Here is a 13840-nt window from a genome sequence, read left to right on the forward strand (position 1 = left end):
ATCCTACTGAGTCGATGCCGTGCGCATTGTGTAACCTGCATATCGGTTTGAAATAAACATCAATTATTCGTCCGTGCCGTCTCTGTTTTTTCCCCAACTTTCATCCCTTTCGAACCACTCCTTCTTGGTGTTGCATTTACTCTGTCAGTCGGTGTATATAATCAAAGGCAACCCTTACACACTGTGGATAGTATAAAATCTGCTAAAGTTCAATCACGCTCCTTACTTGGACATGTTAAGTGGCACATGGAATAAATTATTTAAACACTTTCTTACAGACTTATTGCTAGGTTCTGGGGGAATGTGGTCATTCGGAATCATTGGTCTATGAGTTGATATTATACCTAAGTTTCGAGGGTTCGATGTACACTTTTTTGAAGCAGTTAAGGTACCATCCTACATTTACAATCATATGTGTTACCGGAGTTTCGTGGATTACAGAGAGGTGGGAGAAGGTGCGGGCTTGAATGGGTCCATCTACGATATTTAAATTTATATAAAACTTTAAAATAAAGGTTACATTTTATTTTCAGAAAGTCAAACTTAACAACAATCTTCACATAGTGAAAACAACAGTGTATCAGGTACAATGACAATTTTGATATAAGAATAGAAAACCCCAGAATAGGGAATTTAACACTCTTGGGCTTCAAGGTTCCAGAGCACTTTGCTCTAACCGTTACAATTTACAGCCTTCTAGAGGCACCCCTTAATATTACAGTAATCTCAGCAAACTCAGAAATGAGCTTGCATGCTCTCCAATTTCAACCAAGGAGGCTGTGCTCTCAATTTCTTACAGCCTACTCAAGGCAACATCACACAAAAATCTTACAATTTCTGGTCTCTCTCTAGGCCCAAACTACAATTTACAATTTTGTACACAGGGATATCTATTACCCAACCTACTGGGCCTTCGTGGGTAAGAAGAACAGGTTAAATTACTAGCCCAAATACAAAATGTATGGAGGCGAACACTAGCGCTCCTAGAAAACCAAGTAAAAAACACTAATTGGGCTCGCGGCCCGATGATACAGAGGCTAATCCGAAGCTACTGAGGTGACTAGAATGTAAGGTTAATTTAATGCATTACAGGAAAAGAAACATTTACAAAATCGCAGTCACCTCAAGATAAATTGAAGGGGAACTCGAGAGGGTAACGCACTCTCTATCCCCGATTTACAGTTTAAGACTTTATGAAATTTTGCATTAAAAGAAAGAAGTTTACATATTAGATATCCACGAACGTACTTCGCTGGCGTAGTAGGTTGAGAGGTGATACTCCCACGTGGCGCGTCCCAGGTGGCGGATAGGGGGTTCCAAACCGGGTTGCCGGCAGACTTGAGGGAAATAAAATACCCTTCGCGGACCAAACACACAGTCACCTGTGGGTGGGGGCCGGAGATGAAGAATGCACCCACGGTATCCCCTGTCTGTCGTAAGAGGCGACTAAAAGGGGCGACCAAGGGATGATTATATTAGAACCATGAAACTCCTTGTGATTAGTACCACCACGCGAGGAACACCATGGGTCGCTTATACTTGTGCGTAGTACCACTATGTTAGGTACCAAATAGGTTTGTGATTAGTAGCAAACGAGAGCGCGACGGCCCTTATAGTACCTGTGATTAGTAGCACTATATGAGCGACACCATGGGATGACGGAACCCATGGTTCTGGCTTGCCTATAATTGGTAACCACTATATGAGGAACACCACGGGATAGTACGAGTCCTTGTGGTTAGTACACTTAGGTGAAGAACACCATAGGCTTGCGTTGCCTGTAAATGGCGCCGCAATGTGCGAAACGGCGTAAGTCTGTAATACATGTGCGAATTTCATTACCTGTGCGTAGTACCATAATGTGTGGTATACCGCGAGTCTACGCTACTCTTGATTACTACCGCGACATGGCAAATACCATGGTTCCACGTTTCTAGCGATAAGTACCATTATGCGGGGCCGATGACTTAGATTTTGGACTCCTTTAGACTACAAGCATCATCGATTCAGTATCGTGCTATAGAAGCAGTCCCATCCATCCATCCATCCATCCATCCATCCATCCATCCATCCATCCATCCATCCATCCATCCATCCATCCATCCATCCATCCATCCATCCATCCATCCATCCATCCATCCATCAATCGTCCTCACGTTTTGAATTGTGGTCAGTGGGGGATATTGGGTTTTTAATTTGTCATTTCATTTCGTCTCATTTCGTACCATTAGGGGCCGCTGACCTAGACGTTAGGCCCCTTTCATCAATCAATCAATCAATCAATCAATCAATCAATCAATCAATCAATCAATCAATCAATCAATCAATCAATCAATCAATCAATCAATCAATCAATCAATCAATCAATCAATCAATCAATCAATCAATCAATCAATCAATCAATCAATCAATCAATCAATCAATCAATCAATCAATCAATCAATCAATCAATCAATCAATCAATCAATCAATCATCATTTTAGAAATCAAACGGTTACATAGTTAAAGCTTAGAACCTTCCCCTCGGGTAAATTTGTGGAGCTAGCTACAGAGATAGAAAACTGGTGGCCATTACCTGGGCTGATGTTCAGTCTGCCAAAGGATGAAACACCCTGCCTCCTGTCTTAACACACACACTCAGTACTCCGACGATCAATAAGACAGGGTAGCTTGAAAAAGCCGCAGCTTATATGCCCGAGGGGATGGTTCGAGAAGGTTCTGGACTAAATCCGGACACACCTTATCATTTTTATTGGATGGTTTAAAAGTTACAAATAGCATATGATAGGCTGAAAAATAAATACAAAGAATTCCCATTGGCCAGAGTCAAAGCTGGAGGAACGAGAATGAAGTGTTGCAAACCTTGAAATATCAAAATAAACTAAAGTTAATATTGTTGAGAAAACATAAGAACACAAATCTTTAAATCACCAGTTCTTCCACCGTGCACCAGAGTGCATGACCACAGTTTTTGTAAGGACATCTATGGAGAAAATTTCAAACTTCTTGCTGTACACCAAAACAAAATAAATAAATCCAGTCAGTTTAGGAAACATTAAAATAACACAATACTCTTTTATTTATGAGTGACATCTTCCGCTCAATGTTCCGATTTCATGCACTAGCTGTTTCAAGGAGAGATAGCGTTCCTTAAGGCGCTTCTTTTCAATGTGCGGTGTTGAGGTGTACCTCCCGGTACAATATGTATCAGGTATATGTTTAACGTCACACTAACACATCGAAAATTTTGGTTGACGCAAGGATTGAAAAGCATTGGGAAGGTAGTGGCGTGGTGTTAATTAAGGTACAGCTCCAGTATTAGCCTGGTGTTAAAATGAGAAATCACATAAAACAATTTTCAGGACTGTTGAGGGTGAGATTCGAACCCATCACCTCCACAATGCAAGCTCACAGTTACGTGACGCGAGTTACGCGGTAATCTCGCTCAACACAAGCGTTTTCCTTAGATGTATTTTTCTGCATTTCACTGACTTCAAAAACAAATAACTTTTGTCCGTCTCCTTGACTGAATGGTCAGCTAGTCGCCTTCCTTTCAGAGGGCCCCAGGTTCGGATTTTAACCTTAGGTGTTTAATTTCATTCGCTCGGGCGCTGGGTGTTTGTGCTGTCCACAACACCCCTGCAACTAATACACCACACACAATACCATCCTCCACCACAATAATAAGCAGTTCTACCCATACATGGCAAATACCACCCACTCTCGTCGGAGGGTCTGCCTTATAAGGGCTGCACCAGGCACACAATAGAATACGAAATTATTATTATTATTATTATTATTATTATTATTATTATTATTATTATTATTATTATTATTATTATTAGTAGTAGTAGTAGTAGTAGTAGTAGTAGTAGTAGTAGTAGTAGTAGTAAGTAAACTTTTAAGTCAACTTCATGTTTTAACTTTTTAAATACAAGCTAAAACTATTGCTGTACTGTACTAAAATTTTATAAGTTAGTTTATTTTTTGTTATATTTATTACAAATGTCAAATTGATGCTGGTGCTTGTTGTTTCAAGGGGCCTAACATCTAAGTCGTCGGCCCCAAAGTTAAATTAAATTAATGTACTGTGCAGTACATGGATACTAAATATTTCGTTAATTTTGAAGTTTGTAGCATCTCTCATTTATTCTTGTAGTGTAATATTAAATAATTTACTACCAGATGTAGTCACATAAAGAAGATCCCAGAGAAACAGTACAACTGAGGAAGGTTCGTCCTACTTTAACAGTAAATCAGCAAGAACTTGGAGAAGTTACTCGTCCATAGCTCCAAGGATCGTTTTAAATTACAACTGTAACTAGATAAGAGTGACCTCGTAAGGCGGGGTTATTGGAGAGAAAAGCTCCCTGGGAAGAGCTCAGTGAGGTAGTGTTCATTGTGTTCTATATGAAGTGTTACCAAGCACATTGGAACAAGGTCTTGTAGAGCTCTAGACGGCATGGTATGTGTACAAAGATGATCGTACTCACAATACATTGCTCTCGTCCATATATCAAGCACATTCCAAGGGGCAACGTTTAGTGTGCCGTGTGATGCTCGTTTGTTCTTCTGGTTGTTAGGCCCACAAATCTTGACCACCAGTTCTAACAGACGACATGCTCAGGCTGTATGTCCTTTCACAGCTCGAGTACCATGACCAACCATAGGCATTAGTTACAGGATCAGTTTCAAAGATACAGCAATTACAAACGTAATTCTTGAATATATTGTAAAGTTTCAATAACCTTCTAAAATAGCCTGTCCAGCGTCTTGGCTACTATTCGCAATGTGTATCCCTCCTTGAGTGGCGTGGTTGCTGTTATTGATGTTGTTGATTGTGGTGGTGGTTGTCGTTCTTTCAGTGATAAAAACAATGGCATTGAGCTTGGTATTCTATTTAGGCTATTTTTAAATCGGTGGATATCAGTAAACGTTCATTTCCTACTTCCGTGTACTGTTCAGGCAGAAGATATATTCACTTCTTCAGGTTCCCAAATTTTGCGGTACTAGAATTTTGGGTATATTACCTTATTCTTCAATTAATTTTGATGGTTTACTAACAACTACTTCTTTGTGCCTTTCATACGCTATATATTCATTCACTCTTCTCGGGGAAAAACAGATGTTTTTTTTTTTTTTTTCGCAATAACCTACTAAGGTAAATGCTCCCTATCCTTTGACACTAACAAGTAGAGTCCGGATTTTTAGGTACTCATATGTTAAGAATGCAAAGTTATTGAAACGAGTAACAAGTATAGTCTACCCTGTAAAACGGTTATAATTTGAGATTTGCATAGACATTAGGGGTACAGTCTATAGAACTCCTGTCATTTATGTTACCCTTGCTACATTATGGAAGAAAGGGTTGCAGGACATTTCCTACTAACCAGATTACTTCGCATTCTAACCTATTACCACCTAAAAATCCGAGGTCTACTAATAAGATACGGCATTTCATCATAATGTTGAAGAAATAGCCAGATACAATTTTCAAGGTTAATTAAGAATAGAAATAATAGAAAAGAATAGAACGAGATGCTGCGTAATCTTGTTAATATTCTGCGCATTACTAAGAGAAGTGGCTTCAACCAGATAAGTCAGTTTGTGTTATGTGTAGTACATTCTCTGTGGTTATTGTCGACGTGTACATTATTTTCTTGTAATCGAATTATTGACAGTGAATTTACATAGCTCTTTCTGTTAAAGGCAACGGCTGTAGCTGTGTTAAAACACCGGATCCCTTAAGATCTCCGAAGTTAAGCAACATTGGGCGTGGTCAAGATTTGGATGGGTTGCGCTTTTGGTGGGGGTGGGGTAAGGGAATGGAGGAGCGGAAAGGAACTGGCCACCCTACCGCACGTAAACTCCGGCTCAGGCACACCTCTGCGGGGGCTCGGACCTGCCTTCGGGCAGAATACATCCTTACCTTACCTTCTGTTAAGGAGAACTATTGAATCTTACCAACACTACACAAAAGTGAGTTACACGCTTTGGTTTTTACTGTTCCACATAAAAAAATAATGCGTGATCAATATAGGAGAAGTCAGTCTCATTCACGATCCAAAGCAGGTACTTCATTCATTTTTTGAATTAAACAAAATCCAACCAAAGCCATGGTTTAAAAGCTGTTTCATATAACCCAGAATGGTTTAACAACATTTGGTGAATCGATGAATTCGTATTGTTTAGGAACAAAAATGTTTCTACTTAGAACTTTAATGTATTGACTTATCTTGTTATTCCCTTGGATGAGTGAATCTATCACATACAATAAGAGTTTTGTCTGTACCTTGCTCAGAATTTAAAAAGGATGGTGTTTGTGTATTGGTCGTGTCCGTAGTAACAAGGAGATGCACGTTTTAATTTTCCGTAATTTCTGTCTGTCTGTCTGTCTGTCTGTCTGTCTGTCTGTCTGTCTGTCTGTCTGTATGTATGTATGTATGTATGTATGTATGTACACGCATCACGAGTAAGCGGCTGAAGATAATTTAACGAAAGTTGGTATATAAAGTCCGGGAATAAGTCGCTACAGTCTGGACAATAAGTAATCTTATTCACGCTGGGGGAAATGGTAGTTTAGGGGAAGGCCTAAAATTTAATTCTCAAATATTGGTGTTATTAGTGGTCCTATCGACAAATACTACATAACTAAAGTTATATAGTATTAAATTTCAGATCATTTATGTCTGATACATTTTTACTGTACCGGCTATGATAACAGAGATATTCATGTATTTGTACTTTTGTTGCTAAGTCCATATCAGCGCCGAGTCACGAGAAAATGGGTACGCTATAAATAATTTTGTATGACGCCCTAATATCACAGAGTCGAAAGAAAACTAAATGCGAAGGCCTACAATACAGAAAGCTCATAAAATTGATCAGCAATAACATTACATTGAACATTGTTTGTTGTGATGTGCTTTGTGTCTCTGTTGCCATCCATCTGCGATAGATGCGGTATACCAAGTTTTTAAAAACTTGCTTTACGTCGTACCGACACAGATAGGTCTTATGGCGACGATGGGATAGGAAAGGGCTAGGAGTGTGAAGGAAGCAGCTCTGGCCTTAATTATGGTACAGCCCAGCATTTGCCTGGTGTGAAAATGGGAAACCACGAAAAACAATCTTCAGGGCTGTCGACAGTGGGGTTCGAATCCACTACCTCCCGGATGCAAGCTCACAGCTGCGCGCCCCTAACCGCATGGCCAACTCCCCGGTCGTACCGAGTATAACAGCCTGCCTGAATATTGGCGGGAAGTAGCTGGGGAGTTAGATAACTTTTTTCTGTAGCATGCCATTCCTCTGGTTCATAAATGTTCTGATACTACCGGTACGTAACACACTGGTTCATCATAGCATTCGAGCTATTTAATCACTACTCTGAGGAACTGATTGGAATGATCAGTGTGCATATTTAACGGAATAATTGCAGAGGAGTGTTCACGGCTGTTGGGGCCTGGTCATTCCAGCACTGGAACTTTGGACTGTTAGATCGGCACCGTAGTAGCCTACTATTCGTTAAAAGTGAGAAAATGTGCGGTTTTTCATTTGATCCAGTATTTTATATGATAGCATTGCTTTTAATTGCTACATTCCTACTGACGTTTTTGTAATGGCCTAAGTTGACTTCAGTTAGGAAAACCACAAAAAAAGTATTTCTGAGAACCCCGTAGCGAAGCACAGGTACATCAGTTAGTCTATACATATAAAATAAAATTTTGTCTGTACATTGCTCAGAATTTAAAAAGAATGCTATTTCTGCATCGGTGGTGTCCACAGTAACAAGGAAATGCAGTTTTACTTTTCCGTAATTTCTGTCTGTCTGTCTGTCTGTCTGTCTATCTATCTGTCTGTCTGCCTGTCTGTATGAAGAGAATTTAATGAAAATCGGTATGTAAAGTCGGGGAATGAGCCACTACAATCTAGGCTATAAGTCGTTTTATTCACGCTGAGCGAAATGGTAGTTTAGGGGAAGGCCTAAAATATAACTCTCAAATATTTGATATCAATGTTCCTATCGATAATACTACATAACTAAAGTTATATAGAATTAAATTTACGATCATTTATGTCTTATACATTTTTACCGTACCAGCTATGATAACAGAGATATTCTTGAATCTGTATTTTTGCTGCTAAGTCCATATCAATGCCGAGCCACGAGAAAATGGGTGAACAGAATTTAGTGAAAGTCGGTATATAGAATCGGGAATAAAAACGTACAGTCTAAGCTATATTCAGTTTTATTCATCCTGAATGAAATACCCATGTTGTTGGTCCTATCAAAATGTACAACATAACAGAATTTATAGATAATACAATTTCCGATAATTTATGTTTTATTCAGTTTTACCGTATCGACTGTGATAAGAGTGGTATTTCAGAGTCTGATGAAAATAAAATGTGAAGGCCTACAATACCTCAAGCTCATAAAATTGATCAACAGTAACATTTTTTTCTTCGCGGGGCCTCTAAATATTAGTTCCTAATTAGCGTCGACCTCAAAGATGTTTTGATACAACAATAACATTGCGTTGACCATTGTTTGTTGTGATATTCTTTGTCTCTTATGTTGCCACTCATCTCCGATAGATGGGATTACTGCTGCCTACCGAGTATAACAGCCTGGGTGAATATTGGCGGGAAACAGCGGGGGAGTTAAGTTTCTTCTCAAGTATACCATTTCTCTGGTTCATACATTTTCTGATACTGCTGGTACGTAACACACTGGTTCATCATAGTATTCCAGCTACTCGATCCCTACTCTGACGCGCTGATTGGATTGATCAGTGTGCACATTTGATGAAATAATGGCAGAGGCTTTCTTATGACATGGTATAGAATTACAATTTCGGCCTCTTCCAAATTGTAGCATCATAATTCACTAAATAATTCAAATTTGAACCCTGATATGAGTCGTTTCTTAGGAAAAGCTTTTTCCTCTTCACTTTTATTAAATTCTACATTCATTTTGTTCCAAATTAGCAGCCAAGAGGGGATTTCTTGAGATACCTGAGATTTTCCTGCGGCAATTCATCGGGTACTCCAAGGAAACAGATGAGTAAAAGGGCAAAGTTTTTAGTTTTTGCCCTGGGACTCTCCACGATTCGCCAATCTCCAGCCCCCACCTACAACCACCGAAAATAAGTGTTCACGGCTCACGGCTCTCTGCGGCCTGGCCATTCCAACTCTTAGATCGGTAGCGTACTATTGTTCGTTAAAAGTGAGAAAAAGTATGTTTTTTATTTGATCGAGTACTTCATATGATACCATTGCTTTTAATAGCGACATTCCTACTGGCATCATTGTAATGACCTATGTTGATTTCAGTTGGGAAAACCACTAAGGCAGTCCATTTGAGTATGTAAAAATGCAGGTGGAGAGTGAGTGTCTGTCATTATAATGAAAATTTCCCAACATGATTTTGACTGATGGTAGGGAAGAGGGCCTATCTTTATAATGGAAATTCCCTAACCCAGTCTCACATACAAAAAGACGTTTGGTGACTTCGCCGTCGCGTTTCTAGGGTACCGGTAACGTTAAGAGCTATGCAGTTTAATGCAGCCTTACTCACAACGTGTACACTACCTAGCCTATCATTCTGTATACAATGTACAATTCCATACCGAAGCACGGGTACATCAGCTGGTTAAACCATAAATGGGAGCTAAGAGTGCTGCTTCCCTAAGCGAAGCACAGAACTCTCATTTGATGCCGTGAACTTGGAAGCTCGTACCGTGATAATTAAATGAACTGCAGTAAAAATGAATTATAAATTCATTCCTCGATATGGTCATTTGTGGACCACGTTTTTGCAATCTACCGTATGTCCCTTCTGTTAAGCAAACTAACGTCGTTCTTTCTGCACTTGCAACAAAAGTTCTTCGGCTTCTCTTTTCTCGCTCTTCTGCCTATATGTTCAGTGGCTTGGTCAGTAGCTCTTCGAGTGCACACAGTGTTCTCGCATTCCCAAACTTTTTTCCAGACGTTGTTCTGTCCTGGACATTTTCCTCCCTGACTTCAGCTAGGTCTTTGTGCACCTGTGTAAGCGTACCAGGCTCTTTTTTCCACTTTTCTTGTAGGTTGAGTTTTCCGTTGTTGAACCTCTCTCTTCATTAATCTTTTTTATGTGTCCATAAAAAGTCAGTCTGATTTTACTCATCATCGTCGTAATTTTTCCTTGATTTTATAGAATTCCTGGTTTGATTTCGACCGGAAGATATGTTGGTAATTATGCGACTCTTTTGGACGCAAGATTTTTCGAAGGAATCTTCTTTCTCTCTTTCAAGGACTAAGTCTGCCAGCCTTGTCAGTGTTTTCACTCCATAAACGCACCATCTGCCTGCCAACTTTTCTTGATGGATGCAGTACTTTTGTATCCATCTCTTGGCAGAGGCCAGATTAAAGTGTAGCTTCCACCGAAGTTTCAGTCTCATCCATGGCTGTGACAATATGGAAGCTGCTGGGGTATGGGTGGTGCTACGTAATGCTATTCGGAGCACAACCAGTGCGTCTGAGTGTTATGAAAGGTGTTGCTCATAGGGTTAGTCGTACTAAAATCGCACTGTCTGTCCCAATGAGGAAAGCAGTGGCAAACAAACTCACTCCCCATTTTCCCTTGTACGCCTCATTTCGGTATTGCCATTAATTTGTGGGGTTTTCTTATAACTGTATAGCCTTTGGTGGTGCTATTTTAGGATCCAACCAGCCTCTGGGCTGATGACCTGACAGATAGACACTCCGTTCTGACGTCTGTGTAGTAATATTTTAATTTGGCTTGAATGGAAATGGGTTTGGACTTGTAGGTGCCATGCTATAGTATGAAGGTCATCTCCATACTTCTCTCCCTCTCTTTTAATGCCATCTTTTAATTTCCATTGGGATTTAGAATCTCTCCTAGGTATTTAAATTTATGAAAGCAATCGATGTCTCCAGACTGAGTTACAAATCAATTTAATGATAACGTTAACATCTTTAAATTCATTCATTACAGTGAAATAATTATACAGCATTAGGCCTACTATCGCCACGAATATCTCTGCATCCGAAAACTTACATGTTATCGAGAAGCTTAAGGCTACTTTTCTGAAAAGGGTGCTTTGTGTCTCAAAGTGGACACCATCCAGACTGATCTATGTATTATGTCGAAAACCATTGTTCATGGAAGACCTGAGATACACCCTGTCACTACAATCTACGAAGCCTTATCAGGAACTACTGCAAGAGCATTATTATACTTACTCATTGTAATTTCCGCCGCTACTTTTCCGATATTTCGTACAGATATCTGTCTCAAAGCAGAGATTTGGAATGACTTACTCAACTGACGCTATAATCAGCAGAGAATTGCCAGTTTCTAACTACGAGTTACGTCATCTTCTTACTAGATTTGCGGCACATGGTTTTCACCAAAACCTCTGCCGCATAACAAAGTTTCATACACCTGCCTTGAACTGTGTATGCTCTCTCTGCGACAATGCTTGTGGTCGATGCTATGTCGATAAGTGCCGGAAGAGTATTGTCCTTGAAAGAATTATGTAACTAGCTATTTATTCTATATTTCTTTTAACATATGGCCATTGGGTGCAATAAATTCTATTATTAACACTTACATGTTCAATTTAATGGAAAATGTTTCCTTTTAAAGGAACTGCTTCGAACTGAAATATCTAATCACAGGAATATGGTAAATTTTCTTAATAAAGTCTAAGAATTGCAATTGTATCATGTAACGTTCATAATGATGAAGCCGTTCTTCAGTATTTCCCCTGGTATTTTAAAATATATTGGAAACGCATTATGCACAAGATCATCACCATGCTGTCAACGTATATACCCACCTGACAAAAAATGTGTTACGTTAAAATGAAGTATTCAACCGGAAATAAATCAACGATTTTCTTACTTTCTTGTAACAGAAATATGTCGGGACGTAAGCTTTGAGCAGAACCCTTGGTGCTATTTCACAGGAGTAGGCTATGTGCCGGCACGGAGAACCACCGTCTCCCTTCCTGTATCACCTCATTCATCTTATCTTATCTTAAACTGTTTACCCTCCAGGGTTGGCTTTTCCCTCGGACTCAGCGAGGGATCCCGCCTCTACCGACCGCCTCAAGGGCAGTGTCCTGGAGCTTCAGACTTTGGGTCGGAGGATACAACTGGGGAGAATGACCAGTACCTCGCCCAGGTGGCCTCACCTTATATGCTGAGCAGGGGCCTTGTGGAGGGATAGGAAGATTGGATGGGACAGGCAAGGAAGAGGGAAGGAAGCGGCCGTGGCCTTAAGTGAGGTACCACCCCGGCATTTGCCTGGAGGAGAAGTGGGAAACCACGGAAAACCACTTCCAGGATGGCTGAGGTGGGAATCGAACCCACCTCTACTCAGTTGACCTCCCGAGGCTGAGTGGACCCCGTTCCAGCCCTCGTACCACTTTTCAAATTTCGTGGCAGAGCCGGGAATCGAACCCGGACCTCCGGGGGTGGCAGCTAATCACGCTAACCACTACACCACAGAGGCGGACACCACATTCATTCCATCTCATTAACGTCTCTGATGAAATTAACGTCACGAACGCCACCCGGCCGTAATATCTCTCGTTGAAAATTCATCTCACCTCATACCCGACACCGTGTTACAGAACTACTTGTCAATGTTCCTTGTTTTAATGTACTTCCTTTTTATTTTATTTTGTTATTCTGAGGCCAACGGCCGTAGCCGTGTTGAAACACCGGTTCCCGTGAGATCTCCGAAGTTAAGCAAGATTGGGCGTGGTCAGGAGTTGGATGGGTTGCCACGCGCTTTTGGTGGGGGTAAGGGAATGGAGGAGCGGAAAGGAACTGGCCACCCTACCGCACGTAAACTCCAGCTCAGGAATACCTCTGCGGAGGTTCGGACCTGCCTTCGGGCAGAATAACCCTTGCCTACCTGTTATCCTGAAATACCTTGTTCCGGTATTAATTTTTTGTAATGTTTGTTTTTCGTGCAATTGTTTGTTGTATTCTTGTTGTTATGTACTTTATGTCCTAATTGTACTTCGCTGTCATACTATTGTAAGTAAACATTCTTACCAGGATACCTCCAAATGGCAATGTATCTGTTTATAATAATATTCGAATGGCCTCAGCTACGGTGCGCAAGCGTAATAATTTGACACCATTTGGCTGCTTGCTCGTCAATTTCGACATTCAGTTTGACTCCAAGCCTACTAGATGGCAGAGTGAACCAAATCTCTCTTGGGCGTCTATGGCTGAGTTTTAATTAATCATGTCCGGTTAACACCAAATATGTAACCAGAGATCTTTTACATCCGACATCGTACGATATGGAGTATCCAGTGGACATTTCCTCGCTCCTCAAAAATCCGACTACCTCTGCCGGGTTTTCACCCGCCATCTGAAATCAGGAATAATAATAATAATAATAATAATAATAATAATAATAATAATAATAATAATAATAATAATAATAATAATAATAATAATAATAATAATATGCACGTTTCTAGTTTAGCTGTACTTTTATACTGGTAGAAATCGCTAGAATCGAGCAATCGATCAATAAATAGTTTGCGTAAATAGCTTTACTGCACGTCTCTGTGGTGTAGTGGTTAATGTGATTAGCTGCCACCCCCGGAGGCCCGCGTTCGATTCCCGGCTCTGCCACGGAATTTGTAAAGTGGTACGCGGGCTGGAATGGGGTCAACTCGGCCTCGGGAGGTCAACTGAGTGGAGGTGGGTTCGATTCCCACCTCAGCCATCCTGGAAGAGGTTTTCCGTGGTTTCACACTTCTCCTTAGTGGGGGAGCAGTGGGGCTCCCAAATCCGGAAATGTCGT

The sequence above is a fragment of the Anabrus simplex genome, chromosome 4 (genome assembly GCF_040414725.1).
Source record: "Anabrus simplex isolate iqAnaSimp1 chromosome 4, ASM4041472v1, whole genome shotgun sequence".
NCBI classification, from domain to species: domain Eukaryota; kingdom Metazoa; phylum Arthropoda; class Insecta; order Orthoptera; family Tettigoniidae; genus Anabrus; species Anabrus simplex.